Source organism: Perognathus longimembris, chromosome 9 (genome assembly GCF_023159225.1).
Source record: "Perognathus longimembris pacificus isolate PPM17 chromosome 9, ASM2315922v1, whole genome shotgun sequence".
Lineage (NCBI taxonomy): Eukaryota > Metazoa > Chordata > Mammalia > Rodentia > Heteromyidae > Perognathus > Perognathus longimembris.
Window position 1 is genome coordinate 25349179 of NC_063169.1, and position 22597 is coordinate 25371775.

Genomic DNA, 22597 nt, shown 5'->3' on the forward strand with positions numbered 1-22597 from the left:
CCAACAAGTAAATAGGAAAAGTGTTTAAACCCATTATTGTATACAATTAGTATACACTAATGCTCAAAATCACTAGTCATCAGAGAAATGCAACCCTATAGTGGGTTATTATCTTACCACAATCAGAGTGGTATTCCCAAAAAGCAAAAAAAACTGTCAAGGATATGCAGAAAAGGGAACTTCATATCCACTGTTGTGAGAATTTAAATTAACTCATCCATTATGGAGAACAGTATGGAGATTCTTCAAAAAGCTAAAAATATAACTACCAAGTGATCCAACTAATTATCCCAATTTAGGCTGGATAAACAAAGGAAATGTAATCTGTACATCAGAGATACAGAAACTTTCAGGGGTGTTTTTTTTGTAGGCTATTTGAACTAGGCCAGCTATGGAATCAATGAAAGTACCTTTTGGTGGAGAAATGGATAAAGAAAGTGTGACACATACACATGTAGAATACTTCTAGGCCATTCAAGGTTGAAATCCTCTCACCTTGTGCAAAATATATGGAACTGGAGGATGCTACATTAAGTGAAATAAGCCATCCAAATTAAAATGAATATTCATATTCTCATTTACATGTAGAAGTGCTGCTCTTAAAGGAAAAAAAGAGCTTATATATATTTTTTCCATTGGTCATGGGACTTGAACTCTGGGCCTGGACAATGTCCCTAAACTCTTTAGCTCAAGGCTACCGCTCTACCACTTGAGCCACAGAATGGCCAAGAGGTACATGAAGAAGTGCTCAACATCACTGGCCATAAGAGAAATGCAAATCAAAACAACATTGAGATTCCACCTCACCCCAGTAAGAATGGCCATTATCAAGAAAACTAATAACAACAGATGCTGGAGGGGATGTGGCCAAAAGGGCACCCTACTACACTGTTGGTGAGAGTGTAAACTTGTTCACCACTCTGGAAAGCAGTAAGTTCCCCTATGACCCAGCAACCCTGCTTTTAGGCATTTACCCAAAGGATTACAAGAAAGACCACACTAAAGCTACCAGCACAACTATGTTCATCCCAGCACAATTTACCATCGCTAAAATATGGAACCAACCCAGATGCCCCTCAGTAGATGAATGACTTAAGAAAATGTGGTACATACATACAATGGAATTCTATGCTTCCATCAGAAAGAATGACATTGCCCCATTTGTAAGGAAATAGAAAGACTTGGGGGGAAAAATCATATTAACTGAAGTGAATCAGATTCAAAGACACATAGACTCTATGGTCTCCCTCTTTGGTACTAATTAGTACACATCTAGGATAGTAAGCAGAAGATCGCAATAACTCAATAGCTATGTACATATGAACACATGAGATGATGGTAAGTGAAATGAACTCCAAGTTATGGAAATAAATGGTTCATTATTGTTGTTGTTATTTTCAACATACCATGTAAAATTCTGCCTTTTTTTTTGTCTTTGTTCCCCATGGTTTTACCCCTGATGTCACTGTAACCAATTTTGGTACCCGGAGTATTGTTTATACATTTACCAGAAATAGGGAAGGGAAGGGGAACATCAAAATAATGAGACAAAGGTTAAAAGGTGAACCAATGCAATACTTACAAAACTATAAGCTGTAAACCAACTGAACAACTCAGGGAGGGAGGATTAGGGAGGAGGAAAGGTGGGAGAGAAACAAGGGAGGAGGTTACCAGTTTGATAAGAAATGTACTCACTGCCTTACATATGAAACTGTAACCCCTCCATACATCACTTTGACAATAAATAATTAAATAAACAAATAAAAATTTTAAAAGATTTTAGAAATAAAGTATTTTATAGACAAACAAAAAAAGTGGGATTTGGGTGAGTAGCAGGTAGAAAGTTGGATAATAATAGGTACCAAAACATTGTTAGACAGAAGGAGTAGTAAGTTCTGAGAATCTAGACCACAAATGAGTAAATATAGTTTAAAACAGCCTATTGTATATTTTCTGAAGAAACAGAAGAATAAGTGTATAATGAGAGAGAAATGCTATTTAGCGTGACTTGATCATTGTGTATTGCATACATGTATCCAACTGTCACATTGTAGTCCACACATATGTAATTATTATGTATCAATTAAAAAGAAAAAATAGAATACAAAGAATAAAATTAAATAAACAAGCATATTTGTAAGTGGCTTTAAAATGAACTAGGTAAAATTTTAATAAAAGAATGTTAAGACTGCCTATACACTGAAAACTACAAAACATTGTTAGAAATGTTAAATTGAGGAATAGCTCAATAACTGTAAAGACATTCTTCTTCATAAATGGCAAGATTTGATATTTTTAAGAAGGTGTTAAGTACAAAGAGACTCAGGGACAGTGCCCAGCCCCTGAGTTCAAGCCTCACAACCGACCAAAAAGAAAGAAAGAAAAGAAATGATATGAATAGAAGATGATACTCCCAAAAGTGATGTAACATTCAATGCAATCCCTGTTCTAAATCCCAGTTGCTTTGAAGAAGTATAGGAAATAACATACTATTATTAAAGTCTGCATAGAAACTCACGGAACTGAGAATAACAAATATGATCTTGAAAAAGGAAAAAAAGTGGGGCCAGCATGGTGACTCATGTCTGCTATCCCACCTACTTAGGATGTGGAGATTGGAAATTGTCAATTCCAGACCAAACCCGACACAAAGGTAGTGTGGTCCATTTCAACAAACGTAATCTGGGTGTGGTGGTAGCATACGCCTATAGTCCCAGTTAGCTGGGGAAATTGAGGTAGTATATTGCAGGCCAATCTTGCCCTAGACAAAAATGCAAGACCATATCTGAACATAATCAGAGTACTTGCTTCACAAGTACAAGGCCTGTAGTTCAAACCCCACTATAGCCCTCCCCTAAAAGAATAGTCCTTTCAAGAGACAGTAATAAGAGGAGGGAAGTGAATATGACCAAAGCCCACTATATACATGTATGGTGATATCATAATCAACAACAAATAATATACCTAAAAAAAAAACAAGAGGATATTCGACTTTAGTTTTGCTAAGCATAATTAAGTCTGTCTTCATTTTAATATATTATGTATATCTAAATGTGAAGCAACACAGTATTTGGTTATTTTCCACCTTTATTTTGATTGGTCATTAGAGACTTGCAAGTCAAAGGATTGATAGAACCACACTTCACACCCACAAGAGTGGCTAAAACGACTGGCACACAATAAAAAAATACCTTCATTTATTGCTGGAGAGATTAAAAAATGATATTGCTGCTGCAAAAACAGTCTAGGAGATTTTCAAATGTTAAATGTAGTGATTATATGATCCAGAAATTCTATTTACTGAAAACATATGTCTACCCACAAAATGAGATGAATATTCATGTCTTCATATTTATAACACCCCAAAAGTAGAGATAATCCAAATGTTCATCAACTGATGAATAAGCAAAATGTGGTTTTAAAAAAACTATACAATTAAATATTATGTAACTACAAAAAGAAAAGGAGGAAAAGGGAAGAGAAGGAGCCAGGGGGGGTGGCTCATACCTGTAATTGTAGCTACTCAGGAGGCTGAGATATGAGGATCTAATCAAAGCGAGCCTGGGCAAATAAGTCCAAGAGATTCTTATTTCCAATGAACTAGCAAAAAAAAAGCCAGAAGTGGTGGTGTGGCTCAAGTGGTGAAGTGCCAGCCTTGAGCAAAAACAAAAACAAAAAAACTAAGTGAGAGCATAAGGCCCTGAGTTCAGACTTCCCTACTGACAAAAGAAATAAAAAATAAATAAAATAAACAGAAGAAAAAGCAATGTAGTACTGGTATATATTATAAACTCATGTTAAGTGACACATTTCACTAAAACATGTCATGATTCCATTTTATTAAATGTCTATAACAAGAAAATCTGTGAAAATACAATGTAACACAGCTATATGTGTATTAGAACTAGGGAAGGGAAAGGGAATGCCAAAATCGAGAGACAAAGGATAAAAACACAAATGATTACAAAAGCAATATTTACAAAACCATTTGATGTAAACCAACTGAACAACTCAGGGGGGTAGGGGAAAAATGAGGGAAGAGGTACCAAATTGAACAAGAAATATGCCTTACATATGAAACTGTAATCCCTCTGTAATTCACAATAAAGGGAGGGTGGGGAGTAACAGAGCTGGCAAAGAAAAATGAAAAGTGACTAAAATGGCTACAGGATTCCTTTTGTCATGGTCAAATGTAGTATTCATGATTATACAAGTTCTGAATCAACTAAATCCTTTGAATTTCATACTTTAAAGGGTGTCTTTTATTGCAAGTATATTGCATATTATTAAGAGTGGTAGTTTTTAAATGCTAAGAGCAAGATGAAATTGTTGGTAGTGCAAAGCTAGAAACAGCCCTAATATCCACCAAAAGTAGAATAGATGAATAGGATATGATATCCAAATTAAAATAAAAAAAAGAACAGTTTCACCGGAGCAGTCTTTATAACTGGTACTTTAAGCAGAAGAGGCCATAGGATAGAAGTTAGAATAGTGACCGGGCATGAAAGAGGATCCTAGAAAACTGGTCATGTTTTAGTTTTTTATCTGGGTGCTGATCACGTGAACAAGTTCACTTCATAAATTAAAAAATACTCTTCAAGCTATGTGTCTATCATTCATGCATTTTAGTATGCATTCTAGTATGATAAGTTTATCTCCAAAAAAATAGTTTTTCTCTTCTGTGCCTTTTTCTAAAGTAATCAGCCAGAAAATATAACAAAAAGGAATCTGATACCATTGTAATTATTTAATTAGGTGTGATCATTTGTTTATTGTCTATCTCAGTGTCTCTCAACTGGGGACAATTTTGCTATTCAGAGGACATTGGCAACATCTAGAGACATTTGATTGTCACAACTGTGGGATGCTGCTGGCATCTTGTGGGTAGAGATCAGAAATCCTGCTAAATATTCCTCTGTGCCCAAGAGAGCCTCACAACCATCATCAAGTCTAAAATACCAGTAATGTCAAAGCATGTTCCAGATTCTCCAATAACTCTCCAATGACTCTGAGGAAAGTGATTAGATATTTTAACGCCTCTATACCTAAAACCAATTGGAGTAGCTGGCACACAATAGGCTCTTAATAAAGAGGTGTTACATTAGTAAATGAATCTGTGTTTGTCTCTGTCACTTCATATGAATAAGTGCAGGTAAATATAGATATCACATTTGATAGGCATCTTTCCGTGTGTGTGTCTTTCTCTCTGTTTCTCTCTTTCTCTCCCCCCCCCCCACACACACGGAAACACATCTTTATTCTTGTACTTTGTAGTTTTTTTTTTCTCTGTTGAGTCTAAATGTACTAAATGACTACATGTGGTTTAAGTTAAGTAAAGTGATCAAGGAAGATTTTGAGAATGATATACTTCAAAACAGACACCAAGAAGAAATCAAATCGAAATTAATGCTAATTTTTGAAATAATATTGGAAAGTATTGTTTTTCCCAGAAAGTACTCCATCCTTCATACCACCTACCTAAAGAATCCAGAATGCCATTTCTATCTACCAGATGATCTTCACCTCACATTTTGAGAAAAACTTCCTCAATATGAAATTAGTTTGTTTTTAATTTTTTAACTTTCTCTGAGGTCCTTACTAGAGATATTGGTCCCAGCTATCCCCTTTCAAATCCAAGCAAATAAAATTCAGAAGACCTGGACAGTCAGCAGAGATACTTAATAAGATGCCTCTCAAATTATTTGTATGAATTCAGACAAGTCACTTAAGTACTGTAGACTTCAGTTTTCTCATCAGTAAATTATATGAATTAGACTAAACAATCTCAAGTCCCTTTCACCTCAATTTGATGATCCAATGAATGAAAAAGGCAGAAACTATAAGCTCTAATGATGTGATATTTTGAGCTTTGCCAAATTGCAGGGTTTTGTAGATAGTCTCCCATTATTACAGTAGAATGCAACAGCTTTGCTTGATACCAACAGGTGTGTAATTAAGCCTGATCTTTCTCCAGCATAGTTCATTTTCCACTGATGGGTCTACAATTAAAACAACTCCCTCCCCAGAGAAGGATACATCAGTGTTACACTTTTCATCTTTAATTACACTGGTTGAAGATGAGTAAATGTGCCAGAGATCCCAATTGGGAGGGAGTAGATTCATTAGGTGGTTGGTAATTTGCCATCCAGTCTGCATTTCAGGTTACTGTCTCTGCACATTGAAGGTGGCCTTCAACAAATCTGTTCAAATATCCCTATGATCAAGTCCATCCGCTACCACCTACCTGTGCATGGCCAATGCAATTATGTAACTTTAAAGCTGTATACCTCTCTAAAATGTAAGTACAGTGTCAAAGCCAAAGCTAATTTACTACATGAATCCTTTTTAATGGAGGGCCAAAATAGCTTATGATACATTATAGAAGAAAAGAAAGTCTCCCAATTTTCTTATTACCACCTCCTCATTAGATTCTCGATATAGCTCATTCTCCTGTTCTTCTTCTCCCTCTCCCTCTCCTTCTTCCTTCCTCTTCCTCTGCTCTTTCTTCCTTTCTCTCTTTCCCTAGCACTAGTACAATCTCACTTCATCTATTTATTTATTTCCTTCTATATTGTCTGGCTCTCTCTTTTTTTATTGGAATTTCAGCTCTGTTTGGAGTTGGGGAGAGTCATCTGATTATTAAAATGATCTGGCAGCTTGAAGAAGTGACTAACGCCTGGTTCCTACTAAATATTAGCTGAGTCAATGGATAAATATTTATTCAAGATATTTCTTTTATGAATACTTTTAGTAGTAAATTAAGGGTTTGGGGTAACAATTGTTGAGGCCAGTTTTCCAGAATTGGCTTTTTTCTGGAATTAGGTTTCAGTCTTTTGATTCCCATTCACTTCAATGACTTACTGCTTATTTCCCAAGATCTATTTAAGCATAGTTCTTAAATCCAGACCCCAGACTGGCAATTTCTGTCTTGTAGCCACAAGACTATAAGCTCAGCTCAGTTTCTCCAGGCTCATCCATAGACAACCATTTTGACTTCTGCCTGGGAGCAATTCATCACCCAGGTGCTAATTGCACTGTTCCCTAATCAGTCTCTCAGCTATTGTGGGGAAATTGGCTTCTTTTCAGGCAGAGACCAAACAGAAGTTGCCCTGGATGGGAGCACTGAGGTGGGCTCTGTTATGTTTCCCACTCTCCTTACCTAAACCTGCCATCCTGTGTGGACACCTCAACTTGAGACATACAATTAGGATTTCTCAAACCTGTAAAAACAGACATTAACTGCTTTGGATTGTGGGTGGTGACAATTAATGTTCCAGCCTCCATAGGTATATGGCCTGACCATGCCCAAATGTGGCACTTCAATTCTCTGTTACACTGTAATGTAAAAGCCCTCAACTCCTGCACCTGACTCTCAATCAACCTGTGGGTTCTATATCACAGGATCATTTGTTTGTAACTCCAAATTCTAGACATAATGTTATTATCAAGAATGACTTTTCTCGGGCTGGGGATATAGCCTAGTGGCAAGAGTGCCTGCCTCGGATACACGAGGCCCTAGGTTCGATTCCCCAGCACCACATATACAGAAAACGGCCAGAGGCGGCGCTGTGGCTCAAGTGGCAGAGTGCTAGCCTTGAGCGGTAAGAAGCCAGGGACAGTGCTCAGGCCCTGAGTCCGAGGCCCAGGACTGGCCAAAAAAAAAAAAGAATGACTTTTCTCTTGTGAGAAAAATACAAACAAAAATATTTTAATGAACAGGGAATCACCGGTGGCCCATGCCTGTAATCCTGGCTACTCAGGAGACTAAGATCTGATCATCGCCATTTGAAGCCAGGCTGAAAACTCTTATCTCCATTTAAATCACAGAAAAAATCTAGAAGCAGTGCTGGGCTAGAGTGGTAGAGTGCTAGCTCTGAGCAAGAGAAGCTCAGGGACAGTGCTGAGGCCCAGAGTTCAAATCTCAAGACTGGCCAAAATCTCACACATATCCTAGGTTTATATCCTCCCAAATTCACAGCTGGTAGGAAAATAGTTTGGGGACTGTTCAGTTAAAAGTACTACATTTAGGATTTGTTTTAATTGATTACCCAAAAGATAACAACCTGGTATGTGGCAGAATCAACCCCATCTGAAACAAGTAAATTCAAAGTATAAAAAGGAGTTAGTTCCTCCAATAAAAACTGAAAAATTGTTGCCAAAATGACAGAGCAACAGTTCAGTCCTGAAAAACAAGAATCATAGACATTCCTGACTACTGTGGCTCTCACCTAGGGGTGGCTTGCTCCCAGGAGATTCATCTATAGACATTTTTTTTTTTTTTTTGGTCACAGCTAGGAGAGGTGTTAATAGGATGTAATGGGGAGAAGGCTAGGGATGTTGATAAGTATCATATTAGCCAACACCCTACAATTAAGAATAATACAGGGCTGGGGATATGGCCTAGTGGCAAGAGTGCTTGCCTCCTATACATGAAACCCTGGGTTCAATTCCTCCGCACCACATATATAGAAAACGGCCAGAAGGGGCGCTGTGGCTCAAGAGGCAGAGTGCTAGCCTTGAGCAAAAAGAAGCCAGGGACAGTGCTCAGGCAGAGTCCAAGCCCCAGGACTGGCAAAATTTAAAAAAAAAGAAAAATAAGAAGAATCCAATCCAAAATATCAGCCATGCCCAAGTTAATAAGCACTGATCTACAGTATTTGAGATAGTTCTACTTGGTTTCAACTGTGAAAATGGAAATATGACCTGCAGAAGGCAAATAATATAAAAATACCCAGAAAAACCACTACTCACTCTACTTTGGATGCTAAGTAGGGGGAAAAAATGAAGGTTTCCCAGCCACCAAATAATACCTAAGACCTGTACACAAACCACATTCATAGCCCTATCCGAATCACTTTCCAAGAAGCTGACTACTATATGCTGCTTTCTCAAAGTACAGAACTGGCAGCTAACCACTATAGACACTAACCATTATACTAATAAGTAATTCTTAAATAAAATTAATTAACACTAGCTATTACATCAATGGTCATGCTTTTGATTCTGTTCTCCTTTACTTCTCTGCCACATTAGAAAATGTTTATTCCTACTCATTTCTCGTGTTGAGTTCTCTTTTGTCTCTTGGTTATTGGTAGTTTTTTATTCCATGGTACATTCTATTTGCCTTGCTAAAGTTAAAGCTTTGAAATCACTCCCTGGTTTTCCATTTTATTTATTTATACTGATTATTCACTATTTATACTTATCAGTATTTAAACTTACAATTCATTATTAATTACTATTTGGGGCACTTCTTTTATATATATATTTTATTATCAAACTGAATTACAGAGAGGTTATAGTTTCATACATTAGGCATTGGATACATTTCTTGTACTGTTTGTTACCTCATCCCTCATTCCCCCTTCCCCCTTTCCTTCCCGCCCCCCCCCCCATGAGTTGTTCAGTTGATTTACACCAAACAGTTTTGCAAGGATTGAACACCAGTCTAGCAGGAAAGGCCCTCTACTTCTTTAGCTGAGCTTCCCATCGTTTGCCATAGTTACTTTAGGGAAGGTTGTGCTTTATGCCTAGGCCATCTGGGCTTTGATTCTCCTACTTGTGCTTACTGGCTTCACAGGGCATTACAGGCATGTGTTGCAGAAATCATGCTATTGTGTCTCCCCAGTTACATAGACAACAGGCTCAGAAACCCTTGAGTACCATGGCGTCTTCCAAACTTTTCTGCCTTGGCTGGCCATCATCCACCAGTCTCTACCCCACAGATATCTAGGACTATCGGCCTGAGTCATTACTCTCACCTTGACTTGCTTTTTAAAACATGAAAATCTCATCATGTATGCAAATACATTACACGATGTGATAAGATATGTAGCTAGGAAAAAGTTCCTACAGTAAATTAAATTAATATGTCCATCATTTCACACTTGCCTGTGCTCTACCCCCAGTGACAAATGCTGCTAAAATCTACTCATTTAACAAGAATAGTGAACATTAATGGCTTAGAGTCCTTATGTTGTACATTTTGATCTTTACTTGTTTATTCTACGCAATGCTACTTCAGACCCTTATCTACATCTCCTGGCTTCCTGTTCCACCCACCTCTCGCAGCCACTGTACAGGTTCTCTCTCTCTCTCTTTCTCTCCATCTCATTTTCTATATATTCTACATATAAGTGAGATCACACATGGAAAGATCTTTCCACATATTTCTTATTTCACTTAGCACTTATCCTTTATGCTCATCCACATCAAAGCCAATTGTAAAAATCTCATTCTTTTTAAAGATGAATCTTGTTTTGTTGTGAATGTATACCACAGTTTATTCACTTGTCATTCAACAAGCACTTGAGTTATTTCTATGTCTTAGCTACTTTGTGCATGATGCTACAATAAACATGGGCAAGCAGATATCTTTACCAGTTGGTGATTTCATTTCCTTTGGATATAAGCCTCGAAGAGAAAATGCTGGGCTCTTCATCCTCATGATGTGGTGAAGAGGTGCCACAAATGCATGAATTAGCCAAGTGTCTTGTTTCCAGAGGTTTATCAGGCATATCTTCTGGAATATCTTTCATAGTTTCAATTTACACAGCAACAAAATCAGATTTTTTGCTTTCTCAAAACTATCTCCTGGTTTTGACCTGCACATGTCTCTGTTTAAAATTTGAATTGCAGCAAAGTCTTTAACTTCTCCCTCATCTCAGCAGCCCATACCAGCTGTTGCCCACTCTGTCACATCTGACTTTGGCAATCTGTCTTGCTTATTTTCTCTGAATTCCAAGCCCCACAGCCACCAACTTATTTTGAGTCGCTTTAGCTTTACACTAAACTATTGTAAAAAATCCTCCTAGCTTGGTCTCCTACTCTATCCCATGCCAATCTACCCTACAAACTGTTGTTAAATTATACTTGGACACAATTGCTTTGATGATATCAGCCACTCTGCTTAAAAATGTCCTGAGTCTTTCAATTGCCAACAAGATAAAGGTAATCGCTTTAGACTGAAAATCAACGTTCTTGACAATCTCACTTCAATGCCTCTCTTTCAATCCAGTTTTCTCCTATTAGCCTGCACAAACTCTTTTCAATCATTGTGGTTTCCTATTATTTCCACATATATCTTTATGTTTCCATTCCCACTATCCTTCAACCCATCATATTCTACCTCTTCCTCTCTTCTCAAACACACTCTATAACCTCTCCACCAGTTCTCCTACCATACAACTGGAACAAATTGGTTCCCACTTCACATGAACTACACTTCCTGTTTCTAGGCTACTTGAAACCAAAGGCAGACTAGGGTGGGGGTAGGGGAATACCTATTTCATAGCAATGGGCTTCTATTTATCTCCAGTCCCAAATTCAGTGTTTCTTTTTTTTTTTCTTTTTTTTTCTTTTCTTTTTTTTTTTTTTTTTTTTTGCCAGTCCGGGGGTTTGGACTCAGGGCCTGAGCACTGTCCCTGGCTTCTTTTTGCTCAAGGCTAGCACTCTGCCACTTGAGCCACAGAGCCACTTCTGGCCGTTTTCTAGATATGTGGTGCTGGAGAATCGAATCCAGGGCTTCATGTATATGAGGCAAGCTCTCTTGCCACTAGGCCATATTCCCAGCCCCCCAGTCCCAAATTCAGTCCATCCAAGGACCTCAGTCTTGATCTGCCCCTGCTCCTTCCCCACTTCTCAGAGGAAACAATTCTACCTGGAGGAAGGTAAGGAAGGAGAGAGGGAGGGAAAGAGGGAGAAAATGAGCTTTCCAGGCAGCAAAGACTCTGCCTATGCATTTCCTAAGCACACATTTAATTATTGTATTAAATCTCATCCGATTTAAATTTTTTCAGAGCCCAAATACTTTCTATTTTAAAACAATGGTGGAGCTAGGCACCAATGGATCACACCTGTAATCCTAGCTAGTCAGGAGGATGAAATCTAAGGATCATAGTTTAAAGCCAGTCTGGGCAGAAAAGTCTATGAGACTCATATCCAGTTAATCTCAAAAAAGCCAGACATGGAGTTGTGACTCAAGTGTAGAACACTAGCCTTGACTTTAAAAAAAAAAAAATCAATGTTCAAGCCCCAGGACCAGGAAGGGGGAAAAAATAGAAAGACAGGACATGCTCTCATAATTCAGTATAGCACAATTGCCATTGCTATAGGCAATAGGTAGAAAGAGGCATACCCAAACGCACCAGTTGTTAAAGTAAGTTTGAAAAAAAAATCAAGTGATTCTAATATAGTTCCCAGTGATAAGATAGAAGAGATAGAGATTCTCTCTCTCTCCTTCCCACCCTCTCTGCTTTAGTTAATAATCCCTGACAGCTGCTACTTTTTTTCCATTCTTCAACAAGAATGGAAATAGCCAGATAGCTTAAACTCTAACAAAATTTCTGTATAAAAAACTGAAATTCTTTTTTCCAGTACTGAAAGAGTCTAGTTTCAAGTAAGTAGGTAAGAGCCAATCGATAGTTTTGTTTTTATTTTAATTACAGGGTTGGGACTATATAAAATTTGTGGTGATTAGAATTTCAAAAGCCTGGCAAACATAAAATAACTATAGTATAAGAAGCAGGAGAAATCACCACTCACCTTTGCATCCAAGGTGAGAAACAATTTATTCAAGGAAGTAAAAAGAGATGCTGATTTTGTTCATTTTTCACCAGTGTAATATATATTTTTTAATAAGTGAGCTAATAAACTTTTCCTAGTTATTTACCAGGCTATTATAATGTAATATCTGCTACGTATTTCAAATCCCATAACTTCTTTATTTCTTAATTTCAGAAGGTCAGCAACATAATGGAGCTGAGAATTTTCCTCTGTTGTATATCCCCAGAGCGGAGGCCTTAAACTGGATCACTTTTCTGTTAGCTCACTGCAAAGTACAAATTACTAATCAATAGAAAAGAAGCTCCAAGTTGCATAATTTTTTATATTAATTTCTCCAGCTTATATGCCCCGTGCTCAATAGTCTGAATCAGATTTCTCTTAGTGTTACATTTTTCCTAGAAATTTACATCAAATGCAAATCCCCAGGCAGTATTTTAGATAATAAATGAGAGGGCCAGGGTTAAGATTATCTAGATCTTTCCATGGTCTTTCAATCAAAATGCAGTTAATAATGAATTCTGTGCCCAATAAAGTACATAATTTGTCTCAGCAAATAAACAAAAGAGTAAGAGTTTCTCTTAGATGATGTGGTTTATATGTACAATACCTACTGCAAACAGGACACAATATGGAATCCCTGAGCAGGATATAAAATGATTGACTCTTTTTACTTTAATATTTATTTCTTTAAAAAGAATACCTAGCTTGTTTCTACAACTGATTACCACTAGAGCCAAATGGACTTCATTAAGTCACCTACACAACTTCCTAAGGCACATTCATAAGTAATTACTCTATTGACAGAATTAAAGACTTGTTGACTTTGATCTAAAGCCTTAACTTAAAAATCTCATAATAAATATAAGTTTTGTTGTCTTCTTTTGCTTTTCTTCCTCTCAAGTTTTGCTGTCATATCTGTATAGCTGTCATATCTCTTTTAAAGGAAGAATTTCTGCTTTAATCTCTGAAGACAACAACTCTTAATTGAGTGAAAACTAACAATCTACTTCAAGAATAACTATAGACAATAAAGCAAATTACCAGCTTGCTTACTTTTCTGTTTTACATGGGTAATGGTTGGGATGAGTTTTCACAGTGTTTTAGTGATTGTGTGGAAGCCAATGCACTGAATTTGGAAACATTTTTCCTTGTTAAACTACAGTAAAACTGCTACCAATAAGAAAAGAACTTTTACCATCTATCTATCAACTAGATGACTACAAAATCCACCAAGGACATGATTAAAGTCATAATTATTTATGAACAGTATGTTTCTGTTTGTTAATGGAGGACAATAATAACAGGGAAAGTAGAAAATAGGAAGTCCTTTTTCAAATTATGTTCACATTTATAGGACGAGACGCTAAAGCCATTTGTCTCCTTGCAATTTAATTTGAATAAGTTGCACATGCAGTACAGTTAGGTCCTAAAATGAAAACACTTAACGCATTAGAATCCCTTATGCGACATAGCACTGGAAGTTGAAATAGCCTTAAAAACAACTATAGCATATTTATGAACCGAATGTTTTTTACTGCTTTACTTTCCTATCCAGAAGTATATAAATACTGACATAAGGTAAATTAAAAAGAAATTCTTTATTAGGTGGGATGAACAGCATACAATAGGAACAGTAATAGCTAATAGTAGTTATCCACTTACTATGTGTCTCCTATTCTTTTAGCAACATTATCACAATAAGTTTTATCAGTATATCCATGTTACAAATGGGGGAAAGTGGCTTGCAAGGTCACATTGCATGTGAGCCAGGAAACAAGTCCAAACCTGTGGGACTGGAACTTGTATGCCACACCATTTGTGTGGGAGCAATGTGGGTATCTTCTTGTCCGCCAAAAGGTTATATTTTCTACATAGCCCTGCCACTCAGGCATATATGTACTTCTTAAGGAGACATATACTGGTATATTTGGTTCAAAGAAAACTTTTGGTCTCTAATTCCATCAATATTGTACCTACATCATGGTTGTGTTGTATATGACGTACAAGGGTTGAACTTTTGGTTCTTTCTGTCTTTTCAGGACCAGAACTCGAACTTAGTATCTGAGGCTTGCTCTTGCTCATTGGCTAGAGCTCTGACCTGAGCTATGCCTTCAAACCCAAGGTTTGAACTTCTGGAAAAAATAAAATAAAACAGAGCCTATCCTCAAGTCACAACACATGGCTCCATCGTGGAACTATAAAGATGCTTCTTCAAGTTTATCTCTGCTCCTGGGCCTCCCCTTCATCTCTTCTGGACATCCAGTTTCCAGCCTAACCCTCCCTGAAAACACTCTCAATGATGACTACACAATTTTATCTCACATTTCCATCTCCTCTGTACCTTGTTAGTTTTAATATTGTCTAGGTTGTTTCATAGTCCATTCTCTCCTCACCACCAGCACCATTTCTGTTTGGAGCACTCAGCCTGAAGAGCCACTAAGAGGAGCACCCCTAGAACTCCTACACACATTTTTCAGGATCTCTTTCCTCACATTCTTTTTGTGTATTCTCCTAATTCAAAGATAAAATTAGAAATGAACATTTTTTTCACAATTCATTTAGACAAACATCGCTATTGGCCATTATGTTTTCGGAATCATTCCAGTGTACTGGCAGCTTTCTCTTATCTTAAATATCCTTAACCAGGGGAAGTACTACTTCATTCAATACAGTTAACAAAAATTGACTAACCTGATTGATTGGTTACATTTACTCTAATCGTAATTTGGCCAGAGGAAGCAAGACTAAGATAGCACATAGAGGAACCAAGGCTAAGACGGCACATAGAGGAACCAAGGCTAAGATAGAACATTTGCCTGAGTAAAGTTCTCCTACCTCACAAAAGCATCCTTGAAGGTAGAGGCATCAGAAAAGAGGAAAGGAAAGATGAAAGATGAGATGGGTGAATCTGAGAGATTATAACACTGATTTCAAATTTTATGTGGAGAAGAGAATTGCAATTACAAAATGATAAGTAAATAACTAGCTTTTCTGGGAAAGATTCTGTAAACTATTAAAAAATAAGTTAATTAGAAATTAATCCGAGATTTATGGAAAGGAATTGTTTTGTTAAGTCCTCGTTGCATTTAGAAGACCTTTTTGGTCTCCACCACCTGAAGCAAAGAACAGAACAGAGAATTAAGAGAAGAGGCCCTCCTGGACAAAATTTAAGCCCTATAAATAGTAATAGAATACAAGTAGGGACCATTGTAGAAATAAACCTGAGAATTTCTAGATGATGAGTCAATTGACATGATTTGCAAAGCACCCACATGAGCAGAAAACTTTAAATAGATAAATCAGAAATTTGAGATTTTACAACCACTCACTCTCATTATTTCCAAACAACTTGTCATACACTCAGAAAAATCTTGTAACATTTTTTTAAACAAAAAAAGTTAACAACTTAAAGATAACGAAAAGATTCAAAAATGTAACTGTATATTGGTTCCTCTTGACACGTCTGCTCCTTTTTGTTTCAATTTTTAAGTTTTTTCTTTGACCTCATTTTACCCACTCTATACAGTCCCAACATCCCTCCACCACCACCACCACCACCACCACCACCACCACGTCAGTCTATTCGTATGTCATGGCTAAAAAATGCTATTTAACCTCTCCTCATGAAACAGCTTTTCAACAATGTGCTACAGTGCCCATTCTCCACTAAAATTTTCCCATGATCCTCAGGCTAGAAGCTGCTCTTTATTGAGGTGAAAATACACTTGAGTACATAAACTGGTTTGACACTTTTGAATGACTTGACAGCTGATATGACTGATTCATAGCTTTTCTGCCTTTTGGAATTTCCAGAAAAACTTTTGCTGAGTGTCTGGACTGGAAAGAGGGGGATTGTTTGATTAAGCACATGCCAAAAGCTGTTTCAGACATAAACGTAATATTTGATTTGTTTGATTTGCTTCTAACTTTTCTCAAATGCTTTCAGATCTACCCTCTCATTTAGTGTCTAGTTTGATGTGGGAAAATAAAGGGAAGCCAGAGAAGAAAGAATAAAAGAAAAGAAACAAAAGTGCCCCCAGAGAGGATGCCTTTACTGGAATATATGGGGGGATAGTTAGAGCTCCCAGGAAACATGAGTAGACCTGTAGTACTGAGAAAGCCAGGAAATGACGAGCAGCAATTTGACTTTTGGAGAGAAGACAGTGACACAACTTGCTCTTGTAGAAAGTGCACTCATTCTTAGTTTGTGTGGCATGTTTCAGCTAAAAGTCCAAAGTCTTTGTCTGTCACAATTATTATACAGTAAACACAAATATTTTGCCGTGGTCACTTTCTCAGTGACTAGGTTTTAGCCATAGCCATAGCTAAAACAATCTCATCACAGCAAAAAAGTGTCTTAACTGAGTTTCATCAGCTTTTCCTATATCTTTGACAACCACCCTTCCTCTTTAAAGAAATGAAAACAAAAGGCAAGGAAGTAGTGTTTTAAGATAAAGTATTTTAATAAATTAGATGCTAATAAACTATGTGTGATCAACACTGTACCCATAAACACACTAATTCTACCCCTGAAGAAGGTCTGGACATTGCTAATGCTTATCATATCAAAAATCCAGGGTGACTCAGAACAAGTCATTTAAGTATAACTAAAGACTTCATCTTAATAGAAATTTTCTGCCCCTATGGACCCCCAATGTACTTACCTTTTTTTCCTCATTAAACATTCTAGTTTAGCTTAAACCAATACAAATATTTATTTAGTAATAACTTGTTCAGGAGATAAAACTCCATGATACATCACTGTGATATAGGCTGTTTTAGGTTCAGGATTTGCTTCAATGTAAACTCAAGATGGCTCTGGGCCACAGCACACATATCCCTATCAACACCATTAGAGGAGGCAACGCTCTAACCGTAATTTTCTTTAAACAGCATTGTTCCCACACATGCTTTAGCGACTTTCAGTGGGACCAGCCATCTCCTGCAACAGATACATGCCTCCTGCTCAGTCCATCCCTTCAAGTTCCTTTCAGCTCATGAATTTAGCACTATAGAAACCCTTTATAAGTTGAATATATTATTCATAGTCATTCTTGCAAAAACTTGAGACCTTCCTCATCTAAAAAGACTGCCATTTGGAGGCCAGAAAACACACAATAGCATACCGTGTTTCTGTGCTTGCTAGCCTGGGGCTCATCTGCAGAATTCAAAGCCTTTATTTCTCCTTAAACAACTGGCTTATAAGTAGAAACATTGCCCTGTACTTATCTCATTAAAAGATTCCAACCTCCAAAGAAACTTCATGTGTTTTCCCCATCCTACAAAGACAGGCATGGTGCCCCAATCTGGTTTATAATTAACATTGCCCAAGGACTAAACTAGTCTTTCATTTCTAGATAAAGAAAGCTTACAGAATATTGCATAAAGTCAGATCAGGTTCAACACACACATTCCTCCCTCTGAAACTGAGTGCAATTATATAAAGTGAAGTGCCAGATGTAGGGTTAGGATTAAATTTTCACTTACTAATTTCAAATGTGAATAACATTGTTCTCAGAGTGAGGAGGTGGGAGGGAGTTAAGCATGCCAAGTACTGAAATGTTAAATCACTTCTGCAACAAAAATCTTCCTTATAAATTAATATCTGTAACCTTTGTAGTCACAATAACAAGATCCAAACTGTATTTTACTGTATGATATTGTGTTTTATTAAAACTAGTAGTTTTTTTCTTTCCCAAATGTCAAATATAACATTCATTCTCATCATACCTAGGAGTAGCATGCCTAAGAAAATTACTACAAGCTTTGTGTCCATGTTAAATGTAATAGAGACAAAGTTAATATGACTTAAGCAGAGTGATGATGGCTCAGCTCATAACTCTACCTACTCAAGAGACTTTGTTCTGAGAATAGCATTTTGAAGTTAGTCTGGGCAGGAAACGTCCATGAGACTCTTTTCTCCGATTAACCACAAAAAACTGGAAGTGGAGCTATAGCTCAAGTGATAGAGCACTAGCCTTGAGCAAAAGTGCTCAGGGACAGTGCCCAGGCCCAGAGTCACAGTACTACAAATATATGTGTGTGTACATATGTACATATACATATATACATATATATGTGTATATGACTTAAAAGTATCAGTGTTGGGCTAGGGGTATAGCACTTGTTTAGCATGGCAAACTCTGGATTCCATCCCCAGTATCAAAAACAAACAGAAAATAATAATACTTTAAAAGCCAGTATTAGGAACCAAACCAAGTATCCGTCTGCCTTAAGGATAATTCGTACAGCATAGGACACAGATAGTCCTTCAAAATCACTCCTCCCTGCCTCAGTGCATGGCCTTATGGACACTCTATCCTAAAAGGAATCCTAATGATGGTACTCAGGTCTGACCCTTCCTCTGGGCCAATATAGGAATCACGGAATTTTGTTCTCTATACAAATTCCTAGGATCTTGTTCAATGATGTGTTTGTACACAGCGTATCCGAGATGGAGCCAGAACCTGCATTTGTCACATGCATTCAGGTGATGCCGATGCAGCTGGTCTGAGAACCAGACTGGGAAGTAGTGAGATTCAGCATTCCAGGTGGTGGGAGCCCATAGACAAGACTCCCTCCATCTCTATCCAATGCTTGGACACATATCTCTGCGTCTACACAAAGCCTCTCCCCCTGGTATAACAAGGATAACACTGAGCCTTTACAGATTTTGGTCCAGTAATTTCAGCTTTCAAAAAGCACACTCAAAATAGCTCACTGTACCCACAAGAACCCTTCAGTCTCTGAACTTGCTTCAAGATTTGTGGAATCCATCACTACTGGGTGGGGGGGAGGGAATGCTTTTGAAATGGAATTGAATATGAGTGCTGTGTGGCATATCAATGAAGCCAGTAAGTCTCTTTTGTTATTCACTGGCTTTTTTTTTTAAGTTGAAATAGACTAGAAATAAAATTTCCAGGTGTTTGTGCCTCAGCCATTTCTTCTTGTGTACTCCATGAAGTACAGAATGCCTCTGAGCCTCAGTTTCTCCAAACATAAAATAAGATTTTTTTTCCAATCAACTCTGTCAGAGTAGGATTTACAGTCTCTAGTGAAACCTGCTGTGGAAAGATGCTATAAAAAATGTACAATGTTCCTTTGATTATGGATCACATCTGCACCAAGACGAGAAACATTTTTCTAACAGAAGAAGGCCTTAGTGTTCTCCCTTCTCCACATTTTTTTTCCTCTAATGAGGTATGGAACTATGTAGACCATAATGACTACAGCTTAAAGTGTAGGTTCAGTTACTATGTAATCTCATAAATCTCTCTTAGCCATAAGTAACAGCTAACCCTCCACTTCCTCTGATATTTTATTTACCCTGTAAATCAGCTCTATTCTTTCACTTCACAAAGGAAGTTGGGAGCCCCAAATCTCCCAGGAATGTGGAGGGATGCATGCTGCTTGTGTGTGCCCCTGATCCAGGAAGCTCCCTGCAGGCGGGCCACCTCCCAGGTGTAGGGTGTGGAGTTTCATCAATCACTAAAGACAGTTATGTCAGCAGGGTCCTAGGAGGTGTGGGGGGGGGGGTGGATACTGAGGTAAAAATCACAGCGCCCCACCCCCACTCCCAGCTTCTGAAACACAAGTATGCAGAACAGAGAATAGAATCACAGAGGTGAAAAGAGCCAAAAAAACAGTTTGGCATCAAAGCATGTGTCTCACTCTATTTGGCTTTGCTTTTAATTAACTTCAATCACACTGCTGCATATGCAGACATAGTGTGAGCTTGCATGTGGGTTCCCCTTTAGTGCAGATTTACTTCCTCAGTGGAGATTTGTCCCAGCTGGAATGAGGTGCTGTGGCTTCCTTCTCTGAAACAAGATGCCCCAGCAGGTAGAACCAGTGACAAGTTTGCTAGGGTGAGATCATTTGATACCCCCTTTGTTTGTCTCTCCCTCTACCCCTGCTCAGAACCCCCCACCCCCCCACCCCCACCCCGCATCTAAGACTGTATGTTAATCTATTTTTTAGATCACACAGAATACTTTGAGTTTAATCTATGAGTGCAAAGCAAAAGTTCCTTCCATTTAGAATACTATGGGGCTGCAGTATAATGAAATACAGTACCCTTAAGTTTCTTACAGGTCATTTAGTATTGTTTCATACGTTAAAAAAAAAAGATCTAATTACACATAAAGAGAAAGACTTATAATAAAATGACTTCTATGACTCCTCCCTACTACAAAGGAAATAAAGAGAGATATTTTTTAAGCAAGAAAAAAAGTAAAGGCAAAGGGCAAGGTGACAATGAATAGTAGTGGAGGTAAAGGGTGAATATAAGGTCAAAAACAAGATAGAATGTGTTGTAAGATCTCTGGTACCTGGAGTTTTGTCTTGAATTTAAACTAGGATGAACTTAGAAATTAGATTAAGAAGCTCAAAATTAAGTGCCAACAGAAAAAATGTGATCTAAGAAAATCGATCATTTTTTTTTGGAAATGAATTAAGGTTACTCTAGTCATTGCCATCTTGACCACGTGGTAGATGCTAGGGTATTAGGATTAACTGGTGCCACCTTGTCTTCATGGTAGAGGCAGGGAAGTTCCACCCCCACACACACACGTAATGGGTATACCTGAATTCCTAGAAGCATGGGTAGATAAGTTACTGGACCTACTAGTCCTGTGCTTTGAACTCATGAAACAGTGACCCATCCCTGGCCCTATTTAGGCCCGGATCAGCTCTGGCACCATTATGCCACGCCTCCTGGCTCCTGGCTCTCTCCCGGTCACCATGGCGTCTCACTTCAGCTCTCCATTGGAGTTGATCTGGTTTGTTAGTATTGTTTTTCTGCTCTTTCTTTCCTGCCCTACTCTCATGGCTCAATTTTCTAACAGTGTTAAGTGTATTTGAGGGGCCGCAGGTCTTTTTGACAGGAATCCACTCACAGCCACTGACCCTCCAATAAAGACTTCCAGTTCAACTTCTCAAAATATGGCTTCTCGGTTTTCTCATGACTGAATTCCCATACAACAGATACTGTATCTAAATTTTAAGTAACTTTCACCTGCATGGCTAATGTTGTGTGTGTGTCCTGGGGGTATAATAGTTTAAGAAAGTGGAGCTGTGGCTCAAGTAGGTAGAGCATTATTGGCCTTGAGCACAAAAGCATCCAGGCCCTGAGTTCAAGCCACAGGATGGTGAAAAAAAGAAAAAAGTAAAAGAAAAGGAAAAAAAGTTATAAAATTTTGCTTTTCCTGTGTTTGAGTCATTGATCCATGCTACTGTTACATGGGTAACTCCCAAACTAATCACTTTCTATAGACCAAATCACACATGTGTCTGCTCTAAAGGGAAAAAATAATTCCAGATTACTTTCAGCCTAAGTTATCTCCTTTCAAAATGGGAAAATTCCACTCTGCTTGACCATCCCACAATTAATCTTGATTCACCAGCTTACTAACACCTGCTACCATCTCTGTTATTATGTTCTACGTTAATAATAAAGTAAAACATTCTGAACATATCTTCAGATCTACTAGAATTTATTTGTCATCTGCTTAGAAACTGAACATCTGAACTCAGATTTGAACCGTTGTTGAAAATGGTTCTGGTACAAGCTCTTTCTTTTACAAGTCACAATTACATTTTCAGCAAGCTTCTTTTGTGTACGGGCCAATAAAAAGATGTTTTTCCCCATGTTTTTTAAGCTGGAGGAACATTTGCCCCTATTTCTTCTGAGAAAGGGTTAAAAGATAGGTGGGGTACATCCCACCTGACATCTACATTCATTCATCTACTTGTCATGCATTCCATGAACTTTTGCTGAATGTCTATGGAGGTGTTTGACACTGACACAGAGAATGAGATAAGGTGAAAAGAGCTCTACTGCTCTACATTGTAGTAAGATGTCACCTGTGAATATGCAAAGAAGGATATAATACATGGGATGCTGTAATTTTTTATGTTACTAGGATTTGAACTCGGGGCCTCACACTTGCTAGCCAGGCACTCTGCCCCTTGAGCCATTAATATTTTTTTAAGCACGGTGACAAGTTGTCCAGGATTCTACTAGATTTATTTT